The sequence below is a fragment of the Prinia subflava genome, chromosome 3 (genome assembly GCF_021018805.1).
Source record: "Prinia subflava isolate CZ2003 ecotype Zambia chromosome 3, Cam_Psub_1.2, whole genome shotgun sequence".
Classification (NCBI taxonomy): domain Eukaryota; kingdom Metazoa; phylum Chordata; class Aves; order Passeriformes; family Cisticolidae; genus Prinia; species Prinia subflava.
Window position 1 is genome coordinate 14,665,185 of NC_086249.1, and position 23,766 is coordinate 14,688,950.

The 23,766-nt window shown below is 41.3% G+C and overlaps 1 protein-coding gene across 1 annotated transcript in view; it reads left to right on the plus strand.

The window, feature by feature from the left end:
• The window catches only part of HTR1F (5-hydroxytryptamine receptor 1F), a 102,848-nt gene that overhangs the window by 1,315 nt on the left and 77,767 nt on the right, over positions 1-23,766 (plus strand). The window lies entirely within an intron of this gene.

Here is a 23,766-nt window from a genome sequence, read left to right on the forward strand (position 1 = left end):
GACCTGAACTTTGCTGTAAAATATGGGCTAAATTTCCAAGTCTGACTTGGGAAAAACTTAAGGTAGATTCTGTTGCTCTTCATAGATTTTGTTCCTTTCCTTTCTGAGAAGTCAATCATGTATTGATCTACCTGCCTACACATGCATGAGCATATTCACCTGCACAGGCACACACCTGCTACTGTCCTGTGCAGGACTTGGGAGTTGAGGTTTTGAGCCACAGAGGACTGCAAACAATACAGGGGAAAGGAAAAAAGAGGAGGGATTTACAATATTTGCTGTTGGGCACGTATTTTAGGGCTCTAATCTTGGAAATGAGTCTCAGTAATCAAAGAAGAGAGGCAGGACCTCTCGTGCACTTGGCACAGCTTCTGCTCTGCTGAGCCGCTGCCTGCTGTGATTACATCTGTATTTAAATTAATCTTTGAACAACCTGTGTTCATCCATCATTTATCTTATTAGTGTTAAAAATGAGATAAAACATGTAATTGCTGGTTAATTTGGTCTGTTAAATTCTAAGATCTCTTGACCCAAGAGACAAGTACTTTGCTCAGGGGCTGAAAAATTATTTTTGTTTATGATCATACGAACTGCTGTGCTGATGCTGCACGCTTCACTTCTTGCAGTGCTGCACGAAACAGGAATATGGAATTAGGAGTCATTGTTTCTCCTACACACAGGACTTCAAGAGGTTAAGTGACTGGTCAGCAGCACTGCTCAGAGCATTAGTAACTCCAAGGGTTATTTTCTGAAAACATGGAAAGCTACAGCCTTTGCCTCAGGTTGTTTTAAAGTACTGTAAATAAACTGCTCTTGGTACCCCAGCCTCTTCACAATTACCATTCATGCCTTCTCTCTTTGGTGGGATTTCTGCAAAGTCCAGATTTCCAAGCCTGTCATAAATATCTGGAAGTTTCTTCTTTTTGATTGTGGAGACTGAAGCATTTGGAATGTTAAAGGAGGAGAAAAGGTAATCAGTTCCAAGCCATTGTGAAAAGTTAATACAATATCTACAACAGAATTTCTGACTTACCTAAAAGTCTGCTTTTTTAAGAGGAGATGAATAAAGCCTTTTTTGTTCTGGAGTTTTATTGTTATTATTACTATTGTTATTCCCAGAAGTTTTGGACTCTACAGCTCTCACTGCCCTCAGTGAAACCTGCAAATAAGCACATTTCCTTGCTTGCTTCCTCCTCCTTCCTTCTCTGAGAGCTCCAAATTGACTGTTTTTTCATCCAGGCAGCAAATGAAAGGGCTGACAGAACACACGCAGGTAGGAGGCACCCACTGCATGTAGAATCTGACTTCTCAGTACTGAGGTTCCTCTTGAGCTGGGGTTACAGGACATCTCTCAGGTGCTCACATCATTCTGTGCTAACTCCACATCTGGGGATGACACACCACTATTCTAGTGTTTGAGAGAGCATATGTGATTAAAATTCAGGTATTTTTAATGACATACTGATGCACAGCTGTTAAAAGTGACAACTGAATTTATTTGATCTGAAAGAGTAACACCTTTTTGCTCCAATATTCTCTAAGGTATTTACTGGAAAAAATTCCAGATTCAGTGTTTTGCCCTACTATTAACCCCTCACCCAGAAAAGGGGAAAAAAGGCACAGCTTCAAAATGCATGAAAAACTGACTTTAAGACAGCTTTAGCTGAAATTGAAATCAGTTTTTATACCTTTTGTCTTTTAAATGACTAATCTCTATCTGTGGGTGTCCATTTAACCTGTGATACAACTTTAGAAACTGCTGGAGGCAATTTGTACTATAGGATCTGAAGTGATTAACATTGGGTACACATATACATAAAGCATTTCAGTATTTGATGGGTTGCATCTCTTGGCTTTGGATGCCTTTCTCTTTTTTTTTTTTTTTTTAATGTCACATTCTCATCCGCAGGGTAATTTATGAGCACAAGCAAAGGTTACAGACTCCCTAATTCAAGCTTCAGCTGTTATGGCATTTTTATACAAATGCTCATTTTCTTTGTCATACCATTTTGCAAAAAGGATCAATGTGATCCATTATCTTGCAACTATTGCGTGAAAAAAAAAAAAGTGGTTCTATCAAAAATGTGTCCCATGGTTGTATTTTTTTGTAAACTAATTATATATGTCAGACATAATGTTGCCCTCTGCTATTACGTTATGTTTCCAAATGTAATAAAGTTGGAGAAGTTTCAATGCCTGAAAAAAAACCAAAGTATTTTTTCCATGGGCATTTGATGTCCATGGCTGGAGATTTGCTCCTGGCAGAGAAGCAAGTCCTTTTGCCTATACAATTCACATTTTAATTAAAACCAGGGCACATTTCAGAAAATGTTGGAAATGCATATTACATATATTGAATTTCAAGTGTTATTTTCTTGATGGTTCATCTTACAAATTAATGCTGGAGTGAGAGAATGGAATTGGAGGTCATTTCCTCCACATTCTCTTTAGGTCCTCAGAAAAGCACATGGGAGTACAGTGAAATATGCAGACCTAGACATCCTAAGAATTGACTAAACACTTGAGTTTGCCTTGCCTGCAGTAGGAGTGTGTCACATGGTAATTTGGGAAGCTTGCTTGGAAATGGAAGAGTTACGAAACTGGGTTTGCCTCCTACAGCTGTGCATCCCTGTGTGTGCATTTGCAGGTTTGCTGTAGGAGAGAGGTCAAAAGCCCAAAATTAAAAGTAGGATAGATAATTTTAAATAGGCTTGCTCTGCCATGAAGCGTCAGCTCAGCACTAAAAGTCCAAGTTAAGGACTCCCACATCACTGGCTCCTCTGAAAAATGGGAGGATGGGAAAATCTCTATCAGTATATGAGAGAGGTAGCCTTGTTGATTATGTTTAAGTATTGTTTCTTCTTCTCAAAATGCAAGATGACCTTTGAAAGTTTTGAGTGGCAAGCACCTCCAAATTTAAGACAAGGCTTATCAACGTGAAAAAATGGCTGCCTACATTATTTTTTTTCTTAGTTGTTCCAAGAATCTTGTACCTGATTCATTGTATTTTGTAAGAAACCATCACTCCACTATGTTAAATGGCAGTGTTGCTTTTTCAGGCTTTGACTGAACTGGATTTGTGTTGGTTGTCAAAAATAGAATGGTTTGATAGTGAAAACATCCAAAAAGAATCAGCCAGTCAGCTGGCTCATGCACAAACACAGCAGTTATGCCCTAAGTGCCTAACAGTTAAAAAGTCATTCTCTGCCACGGGGAATATTGGATTGCAGAGTGACAGTCCTGCTATTGAGCTGTCTGTGAGGTGCAAAGAGGGGCCAAGGTGATTTAGCTGCCTCCTTGCATAAATAAGTAAGTGTGCTTACATATCTGCACACAGAACAGTTCATGTGAATTCACCCATGTGAATGAACAAAAAGTTGTGGTGAGTTGTGAAGCAACTTTGGGATGATGACCTGCTGGAGTAAGAGGAAAGGAAAGCAAAAATGAAAACTAGGAATCACAGAAAAGTCTGATCCAGTACGTAGATTTTTGACATGGGTGAGAAGGGTTGGAACTGGCTACCTCCCCCAGAAATGCTTGTGCAGTAATGAGAGGGGATTATAATTTGATGAAATTCTGCCAAAGGGTACTTTGTACCTATTGAAGTGTGGTTTCGTTTGGCAGCTTCTCCTGACTTGAGGAGAACTTCCAAACTCTGCTGCTGTAAGTCACAATAAAAATATGACTATGTTAGAACACTTTGACCTTCAAAATAGAATTTGAGAGTATTAAATTACTGTACCTGTAACACAGTTGTGTCTGCAGTAACAATTACAGGCAAAACGACAGAAGTCAGAATCCCCTTTCCCCTTTTTCACAGCAGTGGAAATAAAAGTTCCTTTTAGTCAAGTTTCATTCCTCTTCCTTTCTTCCTAGAGCTGTCTGTGGCTGCTTCCTGCAGCAGCTGAGTGAGCAGAGCAGGACAGTTGGCTTGGGTCTTTTCATGGTCTGGAATGCCAAATGTTCCTGCTCATTGTTCCCTCCCTCTGACAGAGGACACGCTGTTCAGTGAATCACTCCTAGGGCCAGCAGCAGAACATGACTTCAGCATCACCTTGCATCTTCTGCCCTCCCAGTCCTGCTGGTTTTTTGCCTCACAGCAATTAGGTTCCAGGCAGACCATCCGTCCTCGTCCTCCACTGTTTGAGTTTCCTAGGTTTTGACTTGCTGGATTGCTGCTGATTGCACTCATGTGGAAGCACTGACAGTGCCCTGCCTGGAAAACTTCCTGTGTGGGCAGCAATAATCCTTTGGGCTGTTGTTTCTGTCTGAATCCAGAAGCCACTGTGCATGACACTTACTGGAGGGTGGCTGTAATACATCAAAACAAGCATTTTCCACTTTTAAGTGCAGATGATTTATTTGTATAACCACAGTAGTTAGTCTCTAGATGCATACATTTGGGCCATAATTGGATCTTTCACTGTATAAGAGTGATCCTTCCTCCAGGAGGAAAGAAACACATTCTGTTCTTTTTTACCTAGCACTGTTGATTTGATAGCATTAAATCCATCCAGTTTATTTGTATTAAGCCTAAGATTATCTCTCAATTTAATATAGGGGAAGGGAGAAATAGCTATCAATACTCATTTTCTGATCCTTAGCTTTGTGCTAGATTATAAAAGATCAGCCTGGCTTGGAGAAACCACTGCAGTAGGCAGTGCTGGAGCCCACGGAGCACAAGTTTGCCACCTCACTGTGATGACTGTGGCTCACTGAGTCACTGAGGAGAAGGGGGTGCTCTGAAACCAGCAGATACAACTGAAACAGGGAGGTCTGTGATCAAAATATGATCCTTGAGAGAGATTTTAGGCCATGATTTATTGGTAACTCACCTACTAAAGGATGTAGGCTAACTTGGACCTCATCAGTATTACTTAGGGATGCAGTCGAGTCAGTTATCATAGTATCTTCCTCTAATTTGTGTTATAATAAATCCTAGTAAATACAGCACAAGCTTTTTAACAGTGCCACAGACACAAAGCAATAAATGTGTGTTGGGTGAAAATACTAGGAGTATGTACCATTGTCTGGAAAGCTTTAATCAAAAATAGCTCATTATAACAACTATTGTCAAATTATAAACCTTACACCACTTGTGATTGTTCAGGAGACTCTCCTGGGTATCCTGAAGTGTTTTAATTAATAGGTTAATAAAAATTAGTGTTTAATTATTCATTAGCAGTCGAGCTGAGGGAATAACCTGCAAAGTTGGTAAGTGTGCGGGTGAGGAAAGGTTAGGGAGGAACGCAAATGGATGGAACAACTGAGTTAGAATGAAAGACTGTCTTAAAAAATGCAGCTGAATAGAACCAGTACCAGGGCTGCTCCTGGGCAGGAACAACCAGGAGTGCGAATTTAACCACAGAAATGTTAAATTTCCATGGCTGGGCAGAGATGACACCCTAGCAATATCATAGAGCTGATTCACATTCTGATGATGTAACTGGTGAATCCTTTTAGAGAAACTGCTTCCTGGCCATCCACATCCTGAACCTGGGCATGTGGGGAACAGAGAGAGCAGGGCTGCTCTGCAAGGGGGACACGCTGGGAGCTGAGGTGGCCCCAGCACAGGCACTCCTCACAGAGAGGACACAGCCAAGCACAGGCAGGCAGAGCCAGGTGCCCATAATGGGACCAGTGACAGCCCCAGAGCAGTGAGGAAATGAACCAGGAGCCACCCAAGGGAGCAGCCAGGAGCAAAAAATTACAGATATTATTTAGTGATACAAAAAAAAAATTCAAATGTACTAGACAAAACAAGCAAATAACGTAATTATCCTCTCAAGAAAACAGGAAAGTCAAACTTCAGAACTCTAATAGCATTTTAGTCTCTGTAAAAGATGCATTTAAGACTGTTGATTTCTTTCCTAGGGAAATTACTTCCATTCTGTCCAAATACTTGTATCTACATAAACAACCTTCTGTATTGGGCTTGCCCAACATAATGGCATCATTACCATCTCTTCTGCACAAAGAATTTTTACATTAGGGTCATAAATCAAGCTCCTTCTCACTCTGCCTTTTACTGAAGGCTTTTAATTTTTTTTTTCCAGTCAAATCTCACTCTTTCCAAAGACTTGGAAACTGCAGGTCTTATTATGAAATTACCTGAAGACTGACAGTTGCCAGTGGCAAAAAGGGACCCTGCTGTTTTGTAAAAGGCAAAATGTGTTTCTTTTCATCTAGACCAAAGCCTTGTGTGATTATGGGGTTTTGGCTTTTTTTTTAATTAATATTTTAGGATGTTTATATCTAGAATAAACAACCATTTTCTATTCATAATAAGGATCTGTGTCTGCACTGTCACTTCTCTGATTTGCTGTTAAGTCCCTGTCTCCTGATCATCAAAACTGTATTATCAGTTTGAGTTTGTTTGGAGCCTGTTATGTAGAAAACAAATCAGTTCCTTTCAAGACAAAAGCCAGACATGTATTTAGAGGTGATCTGTCGAGGAGACCATTTCAAATAAGCACAACAGCCAGGACCATATCCAGATTGGGATCTTTCTGTACTCCATAGTGTTTCCCAGCACATTTCCAGCTGATTTTCTGCTCTCAAGGGCTTGCAAACATTTGTGCCATGTCCAAGGATGTGCAATTTATTCCTTCTTTGATATTAGGCTATCAAACTACCAATCCACTGATTGAGTCCTCCTGTCAATTTAGGTTTTTTGAACCATAAAATCTCTAAAAAACAGTGATGATGACTTTCAGCCACACAGCCCTGTGTTACAGGCCACAGTGTGGGCACAGCTGTTTTTTCACACTGCCCTAGATGGAGCTAACAGGAATATTGTGGGCACCAGCTCCACTTCAGCTAGGGAGCAGGGAACTGTCAGCAAGAAAAAAAATCTTTTTCTGTTTGTTTCAGACATTTGTGATTCCGGATTAAGTTTTTTGTTTGCATTTCAGATTTTGTCAATGGCCTAGAGACACCCTAAGATTTCTCCTTGGGAAAAGCAGATCAGGCTCTCCTCAGCCCAGGGCAAGGCAGTTACCACTGCATAAAATGAAACAGCAAAATGAGCAGCCCAGGATGCATCCATTAGTTTTTGGCACAAAAGTCAGTGGTGCATTGAACTCTCTGTAGAGACAAGTCTGACCTACAGAATACCTGTATTTGGATCCAGCTGCCAAAGAAAGACAGGTAAAGAGGGCATTAAGTGTGGAGCCTGCTCACGACTGTCTGTAGTGGCAGCCAGCACCTGTAAGTGTTGGAGCATCTAGATCCCCTCGTAACAACCAAGAACAGAAGCCCTACAAATGCTATCACTTTTCCAGAACACGATTTGCTCTTGGTGAGGCAGATTGTGTGCCAATACCATGTACACACACAGTCCCTCGTGAACAACACCCTGGGCTCTGTGTGTACATGGTATTGGGACACAATCTGCTGTTCACACTGGAATTCTAAATCCACTGTAGTTGCCCAAAACCAGGAGTGTCATCTGCACTTGGATACATGATCTTTAATCAGCAGCAACAGCACGGGGTGTATATCTTGTTTTTAAGATGACCTATGAAGCTGTCAGCTGTAGCTGCTTGACCTATAACAGATAGTGCCATCAGGAGGAACAAGCTCTAAAATGAAAAATAGCTTTCCTTGCTTTGCCTGACATTCATCTCACATTCCTGAAGGCTGGAGCTGGGCAGCACAACTGCCCACAGAGTGAAAGTTCACTACAAAAGTACACTTTAATCACCTCTTTCTAGTGGGCTTATGTTTCTTCTCTCAGTTCTCAGGTAACAAGTCAAGTCTGCTCCTCATTAGCCCTATCCTTGATCTTGTGCTGAAATTATTTATTGGCTCTCCTGGTAGTTTGTTAGACTAATGGCACTCGTTTCTTGTTCTATACAGCTCCACATAAGAAATAAGCAAACCACATTTTGTCATTTCAGTCATTTCAATCTACAAAATCTCCCAAATAGAACAAAGAAAAGGGATGCTTAGATGCACTGAAACTTCACCCGATTTTTAGTATTAAGAAGCTAAATTCAAAACAGGTACCAGAAAAGTGTGAAAAGTATTATTTAGGAAAACCAGGCATTAGATTTACAGTAAGAATCTTTGGGGTTTTTTAGATATTATCCTTCAGAAGCAGCTGCTGTCTAAATGGCACACATCACTGGTTATATGAAAGATTTCTGTAGAAAGCATGACATCTAATTTCAGAAAGGCAGTCATTAATTTCTAACTTCAAAAGTCTGTAAAGTCTGTCAATCATTAATGACAATTAACAGACATTCTCAATGTAGCAATAATTTAATCTCAAAAAAAGAAGAGAGGATAAAAACATGCCTTGGACATTTTCAGGGTTATATGGTTAATCAAGAGAGTTTTTTGTCAACACATTCTGCCTTCAGCTTCAAAATGTTTCTTGTCTTGTGTTCTGAAGAGCTAAAGCTAAAGAACCACTTTAGCTGATAGAGGAAATAATTTTAGTGGACCATATATCCACCAAAATTATGCCATTTAAAGAAGTAAATTTATTTGTGGATAAACTCAATTTTTTTTTGTCAGAACAAACCTTAACCAAACATTATTGAGCACAGATTTGGGGTTTGTTTTAACAGTCTTTTTATCACTATTTTAACAATACTGATACAGCAGAAGAGGAAGGTAGTTGCAACAGGATGGCAGTATTTCTGTTTCCCTAATAGTTCTGTAATTGGAAAGCGCAGTCCAGACATAACTTCTTGCTCTTTGGGGGTTTTTCATTTTGCATCAGTTTTAACATCCCCAAGGACTACTTTCAGTGTCCTGCTCCTTCTGCTCATTACAGGCTGTTCTCAAACAGGCATGGAGCCACAGGGCAGCAGCAAGAAGAGCTCTAACCAGCTTTTATGGCAGTCCTGAAGACAGAGGTGCTCTGGTTCAAAGCCCTTTTAGCTCCATTTAAGAGGAGGGCCTGAAATGGGCTTAGGTTTGTGCTGTGAGGGGCAGTGGGAAGAAAGCAGCACTTTGTGTTGCAAGGTGTGCAGGCGCCCACACTTTGAACTGCTTTATCCATCTCCAGCATAGGCAGAGCTGACCTCTGCTGGAATCAAAGAGTATAAGAAGCAAATCAAGGGATTTATGTCCACATGAAGAGAGGAACACATTTTTGGCAAACTCCTCATTGCTTTCCAATATGTGTTTGCAGAAAATCCCATTCAATTCTTCTTTGTCGAGACCTGTTTGTGAAGGCTGGTGGGTGCAACACAGGATAAATGGGAAAAGCAACACACCAGATGCACGGGCTCTGTGTTGCATCCACTTGCAAGAAGGGCTGTGTCTGCTTGATTTGGACATATCCTGAGGCAAGGATGGAGAAAGAGGAGGCTGGGTCCTGATTCTCTTTGGAAAATGCTTTCCACTGTAGACCCACAGAGCTGCTTCTCTCCCTTTAAAGACTCGTGTGGTCTCCACTGCTGCAGCATCACCTGGGTTTTACTGAATGTCCATCCCACTGCAGTCTGCGAGGTTGGAATTGTGACTGTGTGTCATGGGTTAGCACTGGCCTCGTGGCTGGGCGGGGGGAGGAGGCCTGAGATGTCTGTCCGCTTAAACCGGAACCCAAAAGAGGCCAAACCCCCCTGGAGTCCTGCTTTTAACCCCTTGTGTCCTCAGAGGTGTCCAAACCCCCGAGTGGCCAATCCAAGTGCCAGCACAAAACCTGATCACTGATTGGCCTGCCCACATCCCCCTGGAAAAATTCACCTCCCCCCCAACCACGACACTGTGCCTTTCATTTTACTGATTGAAAGGGACAGGCAGACCCTGCCTGTGCATGATACAGGAGGTCAGGGAGTTTGCCTCTCATCTCCCCAGATAACACAGCCATGATTCTGACTGACTTTTTGGGTGTGTGGTGAGCATTAAGTGGTGACCCTCTGCTGTTGCCATTGCAACACACCCAATCAGCTCATAACAGTCAAAGGAGGTTTTTGAATTTTTGAAATTAAGAAATTGCTCATCTCTGCTTCATCGGAAAAGTCACATGACAAAGCTCTTTATGAAATATTGCAAAAACAGGTTTGGCCAGAATTTATCTGGGAAAATACAGAATTAAAATGGGCTTAAATGCAGAAAGATGACAAAGCAACCATTTTTCTGTCCTGAAGGCATCAGGCTGAAATCTGACTTCCATGTATCAAGGAGTTAGGTAACCAAGAAAGAAGGGAACAGTACATATATCTTCACTTCTCTCATAAATCTGGGAGGTACCTTGGTAGAAGTGGCACAGAAGTCTGGACTGAAATTCAATGCAACGGCATAGAGCCTGAGTTAAAGTTAGGCAGACAGAGAGATGTGCTGAAAATACATATAGCATGAAGCCCCATTTATGCTGCAAGGAGCACTGGCAACTTCAGGAGCTGCTTCAATTCATCAGAACTTATTTCACATAGAAGTGTAATTCTGACTTTTTTTACTGCCAATTCTTTTCATAAAAGCTGCACTTTTTTTAGTTGTGACCAACTAGTTTGTTCCCTTAACTGTTACTGAGAGAACTACTTATGCAATGACATAACTTAGTGATGCTTTTTCTGTATCTTAATGTGTAGTACACCTGTGATTAAATGATTTTTACTTTCTCATTTTTTATGGAGACAATATTGCGCAGACTTCTTTGGCAGGAACCTGACATAAAGCTCTGTCTGTGGAGCCCAAACACATTTACTTTCTGGAAACTCACTTATTTAATCTAGAGAAGCATAGATCATTTGAAGAATGATAAAATTACATGGTCAGCCTGAAAATTAAGCCATTTATATGAAGAGGTTTGCTCTTATGCAGCTGTAGGTATGAGTCACTGACCTAAAAAGTTCAGGCATTGCAAGGATATTAGAAAACAAAAATAATTTCATAAATTGGTGAAGTAATAAAAGAAGACAGGAAATAAAAGACTTTTTTGTCCTGACTGAAACAAAAACCTCCTTTTTGTGGTGATAAGACCAGATCATACCCCTCATGTTTCCTGTACAAATCTTCTGGCCCAACACCTGTCAAATGCAATTTCTGGATGTTCTGCCCTTTGAAGAGCTGTAGCAATCAATGGTCAAGGAGTATTGCTCATGCTTTCAGTAAAGAAGACTCTGCCACTCCTCTCTTTAGACTCTTCCTGCTTGCAATTGCTGCCAGCTCAGAAACAGCTGAATTGTACCAAAAAAATATCCAGGAGGGGTGGAGAGGGCCTTGTGGAGAGAACTCTTCTCCTTCTCAGACTCAGCTACCTCCTACCCAGGGAAAAGAAGGTTTTGGTTGAGGGTAGAGAGGGGAAAATAATGGGTAAACAATACCTTCCTTTCTTTCTTTGCATCCTCATCCACCTCTAAAAACTATACTGAAAGTGAGAATCACTTTTTCTTCTGTCTCTGTTGTGAAGGGAACTACAGGAATCAGTTCTCACCTCTGATTTGGTGCCTTTGAGGGAGAGCTGTGTCACTCTCGGAGCTCTCAGACAAGAGCCTCATCTCCAGCATCTACAGGGGAGCAGCTCATACATTGCAATAAACTGGCTTGGAGTCAATTCAATTTAGATCAAAGTGATGATAATGCCTTAAAGGCACTAAAGAGGCGATTTGAAAGATCTTTCTGCCTTCTGGAAGGTTATCCAGCTAGTTACTCTTATCCCTTAGGTTTGTTTGCAAATTTAGGTTCCAGGTTACTGCTAAGTACTCCTTGCTCAAGTCACAATGTTTTTTATGCAAGTGCTTGTCTGGTTTTTACCCCATTTTAGCTGAGTGATTGCAGAGGCCAGTGGGTGGTAGAAGGGTCCTATAAGAGCAAAGGTAATACCTTAACAAATAAATTGTGAAGATATAAATATGCCTAGTGCAGTGTCTATTTTTCAGATTTAGATTCTCTGTGATAGGAAGGAGGCTGTACCACAGACTGTGCCATGGGGCTCTGTATCTGATTACAGAATTAAATCCTTACTTAAACAGGTTTTCCTGCTGTTAACTTGCTGCCTCCCAGACACAGACATGCCACCACCATCCCTTTATGCTCCTTGTCAGGGACTTATGAATGTTCTCCATGCCAGCATCTGCAAGTTGCTGCAGGGTGCATCTTCCTGAGAAAGAGGCAGGAGCTGGGCTGGACTTGGGGACAGTGCCTGCTTGTGTGGACAGGGGATACAGAAAAGTCATTTCTGAGGCAGAGGAATCATTCACGGATTGCAAAAGTCCAGCAAGTCTGAGCCAGGAATTCCAGTAAAAGTTGTAATCAGATTGCAAATATACATATTAATATACAAATTAAACATGATCCTAAAGAAGCTGCTAAATCAAAATGCAATAGGATAAACACAGATGATGAGAAAAAGATGGAATAATTACAAACCAGAGACTGAAACTTCTGCCATATCATCTACCTATTTTTCCCCCATACCACCCCAGCATTCTTGCTAGACCTTTCTGAATCACACTTGTGATATACTGTCAGTTCAGCAGCAGCAGGCTGGGGATAAGGCACCATGATTAAATCCTCACAGAGACTGTAACAGAATAAATCAAATTATGTAAGTAGCTAATTTTCATAATTTGAAATTACTTGTCTTTTATGCAGTCAGAATCAATCTAGGCTATTAGCAACTACTTTGGAGTATTTTTGGACATAGTTTATGAATGCTCTAAGGGAAGGCAGCAAGCCATTTTTGTAAGCATTTTTGTAATACCAAGACTTACACTGGGTTATACTCAAAAGTCACTTCAAAAGTGATGGCATAATGGTCAGTTCTGGGAAACCTGATAGGCCAAAGCACAGTCAGAAAAGTGCAAGGAGGAATCAGAGAGCTGGATGGAGAAGGGAAGAAGGGCAGAGAACACAGGGAAGAGCTTTCCACCCTGTGGGGAGACCAAGGCTGCCCCTTCTCACAGCTCTCAGTCACTGCCAGCCCACAGCTCAGAGGGTTTAATTTCATCCTCTGCCTAAATGGTGTCACCATTTATTCTTCTTGCATCTCGCTGTTCTGACTCATAAAGCAAGGTGAGGAACATTCCCCTGATTAACAAAGAACTGGGAATAAAACCCACATTGAACAGTAAAAGGTACTTGAGCTCTGTAAGGATGTGCCATTTCTCACACTGACAGATCTTCCTGTGAGGAGCTTCCCTGCAGATTCTAGTCAGGGTTACTCAGTCTGTTCTCTTGGTATGGGAACAGGCAAAACACCTGCAAAGAAGTTTTACGCAGGACATGCAGTTCTGGAGGCCTCCACATACAAGACATGCCTCTGATTTTCTCTATAGCCAGCCATACGTTCAAAGTACGAGAATTCACAAATGGTGGTTTGGTCTTACCGCCCTCCCCTCCCACCAAGCTGACAGAAGGCTGTCACAGCTGGTTCTGCACACCTTCACAAGACCTTTCTGTCTTCTCTGCAAGCAGCAATGGCAACTGAACATTGATTTTCAATGTGGCTTTTCATCACCGAGACCTTGACACTTTAATTATCAGGAGGCCCTACACAGGTTGGAATTAGAAAACAATTATGAGTACTTATATCATAGAGCTTAGTACAGCAACTCCCAAAAAGTTATTTGAGCAGTGACACTTTTGAGGCTTGCTTGCTGTAGTTTTTGTTCTTACGGAAGTTTTCAGTCCTTCTGTTCCCTCACACAGATTCTCTAATGTCTAATAATATGTTGAACACATGCTGTGGCCTTTCCATTAACAGGGGCTTGCCTTGTATCTGCTTGTTTCCATCAAAGGCAAAGGGATTCTTGATCTCTCTGCAAGTTTAGTTGAAACTGGGCAATGAGTTCAAAAGGAGCTCATGGGGACTGACAATGGCACAATCTTGTAACTGTTATTTCCCAAGGAAACTGGATTAAAAGGAAGCATCTGGCTATGTGATAGGCTAATTCAAACCTCTGTTCTGTCAGTTTAAAACAAAAAAAAGTAGAAAATATATTTTTACACAATGTTTACGAGCTGAATTTCAGTCAGAGGGAAACTGACTCCCCAAATTTTTTCTTCTTATTAGTGGGTCTAGAAGAAGGGCAGGTTTATGTCTTTGGACATAACTAGAAGAAATCACTCTTTTAAAGTCCCCTCTTTTATTAATTACAGGCAATTTGCTTTGTCAGGGGTTTCCACGGTATGGAGTCTCCTTTGAAATAATTGCAAAATAATTCTCTCTTTAAGGTTGTTTTGAGCAATGTGATGGAAGTCTCCCATAGCCTGGTTTCCTGCTGGAATTTTTATCCTTCTTGATTATAGGCTGTGTTCCCATGACAATTCCTGTGCTCATGCATCCCAGAATTAGCTTCTAACACGTTCCAGCCTGATGGTACATTAAGCCCACTCAGTGCTCTGCAAACTACATGTGCGCTCTAGGTTCTGAGTATGTGGGGAGAGGAAGGGCTCTAATTTGGGTATTAAGGCTATGGGGTTTAAAGATGCTCTGGAGATGGGATGGACAGAAGGTAGTGGAGGAAGTAAAAGATGCCCAGGTTTATTCCTGATTTAGTCTGTTGTGGTTTTTTTTAATAGAAATGCCTCATGTCTGCAGGCTAGGAAGGGTATGTAAGAGTAGTAAGTATAAACTTCTAGTGAAATGGAACACTTGCTTGAAAATGACACCACTTCAGAGTCAGCTGACATGAAAGGCAGTGCTGTGTTTTGAGTAAACTTCCCTGCAGCTTTCCTCCCTGAGCCCTCAGTTTACCTGCACGCTCCCTGTTTCCATGAGGTGCCTGTGGGACATTCCCACTTGAAACACCGCAGCGTTCCAGCTGCAGAACTACACACCTTCCTAAAGATCTCATCTTAGTCCAAACCTGCGGAATCCTGGTAAAGACATTCTCAAAAGAAACAGCTCTGGGCTCAGTCCTAGCTTCCAGAGCAGTGCCAGGAGCCGAGAAGGGAACACCTGGATATTCCACCACTGCAAGAGAAACCAAGGTCCACTGACAAAAAAGGCTCCCAGTACGTGCTGGTTTGGCTCCAAATGGCACTGATGGATGATTATGAAGATCACCACTGCATTCCCGTGTTTTGTGGACAGCAGTAATGTTTCTCAGCCAAGGCACAGTGAATTCCAGCCAGGACTCCTGATGGATCTTCGTGGACATCCAGCACTGCTACCAGAACAGGTTCAACCACTCCAGCTACTGAGAGAGCTGCTCACTGACTCTTTTCCACCAGCAGTTACAGTTCACACATTAAAGCTGTTCCGAGGCTTTCTGGATGTTTTTGCCCCCAGCCTGTTCTAAAGAAGCTGTCCAGACTGGAGAAGCGAAACTCTTCAATATGTTTCCATCTGAGAACAGCCTACCATCTCACCATCTGTCACAACAGCTCTTCCTAACATTTTCTTCTCCCTCTTGATGCTTCTTATGCCTCTTCAAAGTTTGCCCTCTGGCATTCTCCAAATGGCACAGCAGTGTTCAGCAGTGTTGGGACTCTTGCATTTGTGGAGTATCAAAAAGTCTCTTCCCTCCCAGATTTTTCTTGCTCAGTATGATAGTACCAGGAGGGTTAAAAAAAGCCCCAAAGCTTATTATAATGCAAGCATGGTTACCAAGATATCAGGTATGGGAGAAAATGCAATTGAGATTGTAGTTACTTTGCAGTTTGAATGATGCTCTGAGCCTTCAGCTACCCTTCACTTCTACAAGATACATTACCCAAACTAAGATATGTAAAGATGCCTACAGATTTTAAGATACTCAGTTTGCATTAATCACATTCTCACACTATTAAGGATTTGAATTCAGAAAAAATAGGGCAAAATGTCTAATTTTTTTGTTACGTAATTTGCTTAGACCTTCAGATGACCTAAACCCAAATTTCAAGAATAATACATTCAAAGACAGGAGTGTCTCTCTGAGGGGTCACCTATAAAGGTAACATTGACCTCTCATCCTCGCAGAGCCTCAGTGAGAAGCTCGTCACAGAATTAATTGCTGTCTGCTGCACCAGCAGCCATCACCATCTCAACAAGGCCCTTTCTGTTCTTTGGTGACAAACCTCCTGGTCAGATCTGTCCCACGCCTCAGGGGCAGCCCATAGAGTTGCACCAGGAGGTTACTACTGATTTCTTCAAATCTCATCCATCTTCCAACAATTCAAAGCCATCCAGGACCCTGCCAGCCCCTGTGCCAGTGCTCGTCTCCAGGCTGAGCCCCGGAGGAGACCATAGGAGGGGAATTCCAGGAGTGAGGGAAAAACATTGCATTAGTGTTGCTATGGAGATGAAAATTAGCACAATAACTATTGTGTTCTGTTTCAAAGCTTCCCAGTCTTCAGTTTTAACTCCTTCCCTTACTATACCACTGTTGCAGTTCTGTCCCAGCAACATTCCAGCACACCTGACAGATTTCTGGGCCAGGAACTGGAAAGGGAATGGCAGAACACATAAGAACCTCAAGTCTGGTCAGGGACCAGAAAAGAAGGAGAAAAAAGGGAGGGAAGGCCTTGTAGAAGGAGAGGATAAAATAAAATCATGGAAAAGAAATCAGGGAAAAAAAAAAAAAAAAAAAAAAAAAAAAAAAAGAGAGAGAATTGTAAGAGGCAGGGATATGGAAAAACTGCTTTTGAATATAGAGCAGAAACAAAATTGGAAAATACTTTGGTACCATATGGTCACCCTCTACCATGCCTTAATGAAGCCCTGCCCCTCACAGACAGCAATGCACAGGCTGTGCACACTCAGCACTGAATACTGAGATCTCTTCCCATCAGGATGCAACAGCCTCTCACTTTTCTTCAGCACAGAGACAAAAAGCAAAGCTTCTAGGAAAGAAATATAACATCATGCTTTCTTCTCAGAGGAAGAGCAAAAGATAGAATTAATTTGATAATTTTCAAGTTTTCCACATCCTCATTGTTACACTGAATTGGGTGGTTGTACCATTTCTGATAGGGTTTATGTTTCACTTCCCTAAAGGTTGCATTTCTTATGGATGAGTTGGTGTTGACCTGAGTTCAACCCTTTCCATAAAATCACTTGGGCTGTGAAAGTAATGCCCTGCCCTTTTTCAGAAACACTGGAAAAACATTCAGGCAGGGTAATAAAGATTCAGTGGAGCTTGTAGATGAAAATTAAGAAGACGAGGCACTTATGATCAACTAGGCTTCACAACTATTCACAGGGGCACCAGAGGCAGCATCACCAGATGTGTAGAGTGTCTCTGACACACCTTTCACCCATGGAAAATGTCTTCTTGCTGCCACAGCCCTTGTGCAAAATCCAGTGAACAAGCCTTGCTCTGTTACCTCTGGCTCGGCAGCAAGCACTGCCTTTGTTCTTCCACTCTTCCAAAATCTCATTCCTTTGCAGCCACAAAGTACAGTTGAATTTTTTTTGGTTTTTTTCTTTGGCCAGACAACAAGATAACCACAAACCAGCCAATGAGCAGAGGACAGAATATGTCTCTGAGGAGAACAGCAGGAAGGATGCCTGGTCCTGCCCAGCCACCCTGTGCCAGGGAGCAGAGCTCCAGTCACAGGGAAAGGAGGTTGCAGAAAGAGTCCCAAACGTGGCTGGCTGATACTCACCCTTATCCCATTGTTATATATCCTCATCCCACATCACATCCATTCCTAAAAAGGAATACTGATTTCCTAAACCCACACACTGAGCGATTGGAAGTGCATTTGGTGCAGGCAGAGCTCACAAAAACTACCCCTTACACTTTATCCTCCTTTGTCCAGACTGACAAAGCCACTGGCACACCCACAGACAGCAGCACCCCACGGGGATCTCGCTGCACCACCTTCCTTCCCTGCTGCTGACAACAACTGGAAAATGGGCATAGTTTGCAAAAGACACGTGAATGATCCAGAAGATTTTTGAGTCTCTGTTGGTCTCCAGTCCCAGCATTCCCAGAGTTTCTTATATGGTTTCTCACCACTCTCTGAGGGGGAAAAATGCCACAATAAATTATCTCCAGCCCTTCAAAATGAGAGAGACTAACAAATCCTGAGACTAACTTTTCTGGGGGTGCTGTGATGTCAAAGATGCGCTGCAGCACAGATTTAAAAAGGGTAGTGAGGAATGATCAATTTTAGTTGCTGTGCAAAAATTTTCAACTAAAACCATAATTTCTTGTAACTTGCATTGTAGGTAAGCCTTCAAAAGCAGGGAGATTAACATTTTCCCTCCCAAGTTTAAAGAGGAGGAAAAGCCTTCACTAATTTATTGATTTATAGGGCATATTTTGTGGAAGCTCAAGAAAGTCCAAAACCAGAATAGGGATCAGTGAGACTCTCAGTCCAACTATAATTCTACTGTTACAATCTCATTTCCATCTCCTTTCCCTCCTCCAGCCTTGCAGAGGAAAAGAGCTTCAGACTCAAAGTCCTTTATCTGTTACTTCTGAAGGCTCATTCCCTTGCTTTCTTGTGAAGAACTGTAGAAACACCTTCCTGAGAAAACTTCAAACCAGATAGGAAACACAGACAGAAAAACTGCTGTTTCAAGCTCAGAAAGTTAAGGAGAAGGCTGCTGCAAATGAAGCCTTTCAATTAAAGTTTCTTCAGTCAACAAAACACCAGACTCTTCTTATTAAAAGATTATCTTACCTAACAAACGATCAGTTTAAACTTGAAATTCACAAGTACTGCAGAATGGCTGAAGTCTGAAAATACAGGAATCATGGAGTTGGGTGCGTATGCTATTAATTTCCCCTTTCCCTGAAAATCTCATTTTCTTTTTATGATATATAACACATAAAGCTGTGACAAATAACTAAGATCTTTTTAATTGAGGAAGTATCAGGAAAGGGAGAAGCAGCAGGGTATGGATTTTGTTCACATGCCAAAAGCACGGTATGTGAAATGTCATTGTGAAGTTCCAAAAACACTGTAGAGTCTTGCTTGGCAGCGGGTAAGTTAGGGAAGATACTTATCTGCTTAACTCTTTAGCAGTGCTGAAAGTTTTAAGTGCAATTCAAAATCATCTTTCTACCACATTTCCCCCTCATGCTTTTGCAAGACAGGGTGATGAACACTATATAAAACTATAAAGTTTTAGAAAATGCTATGTTAGGCTGGGGCCATACTGTCTTAATCTAGATATTCACACCCTGATGATATCACTGAGAGAGGATTGGTTTTGCAAGGATGATTAATCTCGTTTTCCCTGTAACACCATGAATGCTATGAACCACTCCATCTAAGTTTGTGCAGTGTTGTTATTAGTATCATCTCACAAATAAAACCTGGCCTGACGTGTCAGTAACTTGGGCATCATCCATATTAACAGATCCTTCTTACACAAGATTTATTCTATGCCTCCTTTAAGCCTTAAAACAACGTCGGTGTTAAGGTACGGGGAACCTTCCCACCTTTGGTGAGGGGCTGGAGTGGATGAGTTGGTATGTCATGAAATAGCTCAGATGGGTCACAGTGATGGTCTGGGACATGCAGAGCCATGCCTGGATCTTTGAACAATGCCTGGATGAAAAGCAGTAGAGCTTCTCAGGGTGCTCCATCCCACCTGTACCAACGCATCCCATAGGAAACATGCTCCCTCCCTGGGTTCTGGTTCCAGTGCCACCTGATGGTGGGTGAAAAGGTCTCAGGTGATGGGAAAAACCCAGAAATCCAGGCTGAGCTGTATCAGTTTGACTCTTGAACAGGCAGAGTCGTGCCACACGGCCCAGCAGAGAGCTGCTGGATGGTGACTCTGCTTTCTCTCTTCCAAGGAGTGCCGTGCACTAGGGAAGCTGAGTCAAGCCTTTTGCACATAATGGCACGTGTTGCTGGGGTCTCTCCACTGTCATGTAAAAATCAGGAATGCTGCACCTGCGGTGTTTTTCAAGCCCGTTTTCGTTTTCCCTTACGCTCAAGCCTTGCCAGCTTTGATCACAGCGCAGCACAGCGAACGACACCTGAGAAACATTGCTAGGCAACAGATGCTGCAAAGGACAGCTTCCCCTCCCTTCACACCGAGGTGGTAAGAGACCTCACAGCACTCCGAGCTGCCTGACACAAAATATTCAAGGCAAAGCCTGCTAGGTTTTATGAAGGCGGTCAGTTGAAGCAAGAAATTACTCTGAAAGTAGGAGCTGAAAACAAACTGCAGGAGGAAAAAAGAGGCAATTCAAGGAAATGAAAGAGAAACATGATGGGAGACAACAAAAGGCAACATTAAGTGAGGAGTTATTAGATGTGTGGGAGCAGGTGGAGAATGTGAGGAATGAAATTAGCAAAACACATGTACAAAACAGAGTTGAAAACTTCTGTGTTAGCATAAATACATCTAGGCTTAATTTACTGTCCTTATTATAAAAGTTTATTTACTGCTGAAATTCTGGTTAGTGTTCATTTTACACCACCATATCAAAAATTATGTCTACCATGAGGAAACCAATACTACTGTTGTGTTTTTCTTCTGAACTGCCAGAGTACTTCACATTCATTTTTGCTCAGTCCATAAATGTCATCCATGGAGTAAATAGAAAAGTTTGATTTCATCACCGTTTAGGAGTGAATACAGAAGCTACATAAAGCCCCATAAATCATTATAGAACACAAATGGGTATTTCACCCAGAATATAGCTTGAAAGCCACACATAAACAGAAAATGGTCCATACTAAGCAATGCTAAGTAAGCAAAGGGAATGTTGCATCTGTCTAATGAGAGTTTCCTTTAGGACAAACAAAAACAAGCTGCTAGAATAACCTGACCTGGAAGCTGTGAAGCACAGTGCAGTACCACATATAGGAAATGTGTTTTTCCATCGTTTGGATCTTTGATTGCTCTTTTAAATGTGTAAATAGGCTTGCCCATAGGCTGAACAGTGCAACGAAAACAGATGTTGGGTATGAAGAACCAAAAGGAAAGAACTGAGCATTAAATAAAGCTGTATGTTAGAAATTAATAAATGCAGACTTACAGTGAAAATTACACTTGGCAAAAGATATTAAAGTTAACTGGGGGAAATGGAATTACTATGCAGGAAGGACAGAGATGAAACATAATCTGGGTACAGCCCAAAAACTGGATAAATACTCTGTGCCTCATTTCAATCAGAGGAGATGATGTTGAACAGGGAACAAGAAGCAGAATGGCTAAGGGGAATCAGGTTAGGAAAATTGCTAAGGAGCTTATTTGGTCTTTTGAGACCAAATAATCATCCCGGCACAATTCTGAAAGAACAGGACGCAAACCAGCAGGTAGAGCAAATACTTTCAATAATTCTGCTGTGTCAATCCATTCCTAAGTGACCGTACAACTGCAAAGAGGTTGCTGAATGACTGAGTTTGCCAAAGTAGCAGCTTTGGCAGATAAGAATTCTGTCAACAAACGTACAGTTGAAGTAAAAACCAGAAAAGGGAAAATAATATTTTAGCTGAAGGGAAATGTTGCCATGAAAGCAAACACAACATGAAGTTAGAACAACATTTCCAACCTTCAGTGCAACGAGGTTGAGTTCGGGGAACAGTTTTCTGAGGGTAATTGGCATAGAAGTATTTCAAAATGGAGATTGATGGGTTTGGGTAGTTAATTTAGGGATGAATTTGCCTGAAGTGGGTAGAAGAGAGACCTTTCCTAGACCAGAAACAAACAGGCCTGTTCTTTCTGTTCTCTCAGAAGGCAAAGATTTCTGTTGAATGCACTGGCATGGCACAGACTGAGTTCTGCTAGTTGTTCTTGGAAAAGAGGGAGAAAATGGAAAAGTCAAGCCCTACCTGCTGTCACAGGGGTTGAAATCCCTACATGGCTCACCCTCCACTCATGGAATTGACTGTACCCATGCTGCCCAGATGAGAGACACGTTTAGGGAAAAGCAACCAAGTATTTTTCCTCAATCAATTACTTTCTAACGTTAATAGAGTTTATGCAGTTTGTCAAACCTAAACTAAATTATTGACTGTGTTCAAATATGAGAATAGAATGGAAGGCATGAACATCTTTAGATAATTAGATAATAATTTAGAAAAACATAATTAGTTATGCTTTTCAAGTTTCAAGTAAATGGGATAGTCCCTCCAAGGGCTTAACCAAACTTGAGTATGTTTTGTTTGTGAACTCTTCAGCCAGGAGTCTCTGTCACTGACACATCACTTTAATAAGTCCCTTTTAATTTGTTTCAACACACCCAGTTAAAATATCTGACTCATTTCACAAATGCACTTTGAGGTTTCTTATTAAAAAGCTTTGTAATAGTCCAAGAGAAAAAGTGTTCTGCAAATAAAGAATAAAGTTGACTATTCTATTTTCGGAAAATGAGAGCAGTGCCAATTAGCCTGCAGCAGTTTGATGGTGAAGTTCCCCATGCCCTACCAGGCAAGGTCACTGGAGTTGTGCCTGCATGTTGACACAACCTTTTCATGCATATACTCATTTAAAATAATTATTTTGCATGTCAAGCCGTATCTTCTTCTTCTAAGTTCATTTCCACTGTGTAATGGATGGCTTGAAATCCAATTTAATTCATTTTCTTGATGCAATTTTCTTCCATGTCTATTTTCAGTGCATATTACATCTTTACTACTGAATGCATCTTATTAAGTAATAATTGCAAATATATATATATATATGCACCATAAATTTCAATTCTGTAATTTCTCCTTTCAGTCAACTCTTAATGTTTGTCATTTCTGAAAGCTTAAAAAAAAATCTGTTGAATAAGTATGCACTTCAATTGTTCTTCAAACCCACTGAACAAAGATATTTCGTAGCTAACTTGCATTTATTTATCCCTAAAATCAATTCCATTTTCTATTGAATCTTCTTATTGTGGGTTGTTTTTTTTTGCCCTTATAACAATTGATATGCAGTTATGGAATTCAATTGGATCACAGAATCTTTTTCAAAGTTGGAAATGAAACTTGCTAGCACTTCTTTTCTCCTCCCCAGAGCATCCATTCGATGTATTTGAAACACTGCTACAAACCACAGAGTCTGCTTTGTACAAACAAGAGAACTGGGGGCTGTGGGAAGGTCCAGAGAATCTGCTCTCCTTCTAACCCTGAAGCATGAAGGGATGCTGGGACATTGCTACCCTTATATCCCACATGGATGAGGGTTCAGGAACTGAGTTTTGGGCAAGGGGTTTTTGTTTAGTTTTGCAATCCTCATATGAAGTTCCTCCTGCTTATGCAAGACCAGTTCATTCAAAAGACAACTTTAGGAAGAAAATTCTTAGATTTATCTGCTTTAAAACAAGGAAACAACCAAAAAAACCCAGTCTATCTTAAATCTGGCTACCTCACAGACACTAGATTTCACAGACCCTTCCATTAAACCTGGTTATTTCTCCAATTCTGTTTCACAGAAGGGACAGGCTGTTTATCAACACGTTTTTCACGATGCATTTCAAGGTGTTCTGTACCCGACTATTCCATTCTAAACAAATTTAACTTGATCACAATGAAATCTTCAGGAGAGGGTGGCTGTGCTTTCTGCTTCCATTTAAATGATAGTTCAGTCTGTAAAGTGGTCATAAAAGCAGCAGGCAGGAACTTTATAAGTTGTTGTCTGTCAGTTATTTCCGTGTAAAGTATACATTATCTGCAAGTTAAATTTGGTTTGGTTTCCCCAATCTGTCAGTGCTACCATCTCAAGCTGACAATCAAGCAAAGTCCTTCTCATGCATAATTACCTTTAACGAGGAATCCTCTGTCCCAGTTGTTTCACTGACACTTGAGCATTGTTTCCTGTCAGCATTTTTTGCAAAGACAGTGCAGACCAGAACTCAACAAACAATGCCAGTGACGTACAAGAAAATGTTCAACCTGGTTTACTGTCAGCGCATCTCCTGCGCTGGGCTTGCACACCAAAGAAAATAGTTGGAACACCAGTTTCAAAGGCAAGCAAGGAGC